This window comes from Hemitrygon akajei, unplaced genomic scaffold, assembly GCF_048418815.1.
Source record: "Hemitrygon akajei unplaced genomic scaffold, sHemAka1.3 Scf000231, whole genome shotgun sequence".
Taxonomy (NCBI): Eukaryota; Metazoa; Chordata; class Chondrichthyes; order Myliobatiformes; family Dasyatidae; genus Hemitrygon; species Hemitrygon akajei.
Genome location: NW_027332113.1, coordinates 158816 through 160240, shown reverse-complemented (window position 1 = coordinate 160240; position 1425 = coordinate 158816). Strand labels below are relative to the sequence as shown.

Here is a 1425-nt window from a genome sequence, read left to right as displayed (position 1 = left end):
CCCAGGCCTGCTGCCCCTTCAGCCTGCGGGGCGCCGGACGTGGCTCCGCTCCCGGGTTCCCGGAGCTGGGGGTCTCTGGTGGTCTCCGCCTCCTGTGCTTGTACCTGGGGAGCAGACTCTCCCCGCTCTCTCTCTCTCTCCTCTCCGCTGGCTTTGCACCTCATTCTGCGGTCTGTCATTGTTTTAGACCGCCAGGCAGAGGGGCAGAATGAGGCCATTCGGCCCATCTAGACAGCTCCTACCATTTCACCATGGCTGAACCCTCGGCCCCGCTCTCCGGTCTTCTCCCCGCCCCCATCCCTTCATGCCCTGACCAACGAAGAATCTATCAATCTCTGCTTTAAATACCCCCGATGACGTGGCTTCCGCAGCCACCGGTGGCAATGAATTCCACAGATGCACCACCCTCCGGCTGAGGAAATTTGCCGCTTTCTGTCTCAATGCGCGGTGCAGTAAATGAACGGACGATACACCAGGACCGGACGGTGCCCGTGACAAAAACAAACCCATTCCAACCGGTACGGACCCCGCCCGGGGGGCAGGGGCAGGAAAATGTCCGTGAGGCCCCAGTGAGATTCGAACTCACGACCCCTGGTTTACAAGACCAGTGCTCTAACCCCTGAGCTACGGAGCCTCCCTGTACACTCACCTCCCGACTCCACCTGTTATTGTCCTGCCGATCCGGGTGTGGCCCGCACAAACAGTGACGTCCTGAACGCTTCCAGAGTTCAGAGTGAATTCAGGATCAAACTGCACATCTGTCAGCGTGGGCACGGCACCCGGAGATCCATTTCCTTGCGGGCATTCACAACAGGCACAAAGGGGCACGGTGAGGAATCACACACACACACACAAAGACCAACAAAAGAAGAGAGTCTCTGCAAATACAGAAATTAACAAGTTCGGCTCAGCAGATCGGGGACAGCTGCTAACTCTCCGAGAACAAATCCCAAAACCGGGGATTCCCTGCGCTTATTTGGGACACTCTGCCTCCTAATCGGGACAGGGGACGGTTGCCGAGCGGTTTCCGACTGACGTCATGTGCGTGAGGGTGACGTGGCCGTCGACCACCCAGTCCGCCGGAGCTGACTTGCCAGGACAGGCGTGTCCCTGCCGGAACGGTCACCGTACGGACAGCAGCGTGGTCAGCGCAACCGGCCGGCCCAGGTTCAAATCCCGCCGCTGCCTGCACGGTCTCGCCGGTGTCCTCCCGCACCCCGGGCGCCTCCTGGTTGGCAGGATAACTCGGGATCGTCAATTCTCCCGTGACGAGGCCAGGGGTAAATTGGGGGCAAACTGGGCGGTCCGGCTTGAAGGGGCGGGACGGCCTACTCCCCGCTGTTTCCTGATATATAGATAATAGATAGACCTCCTTCACCAGAGGCGCTACCCCTCCCCGAACGCCCCACACGTGTGTGGTAAACC

General features: G+C 59.9%; 1 non-coding gene across 1 annotated transcript; it reads right to left on the bottom strand.

Moving 5' to 3' along the window:
- Positions 1-561: 561 nt before the first annotated feature.
- Positions 562-634, bottom strand: trnat-ugu (transfer RNA threonine (anticodon UGU)). The gene has a single exon. It is a non-coding gene; the product is annotated as a tRNA-Thr (tRNA).
- Positions 635-1425: the final 791 nt, after the last annotated feature.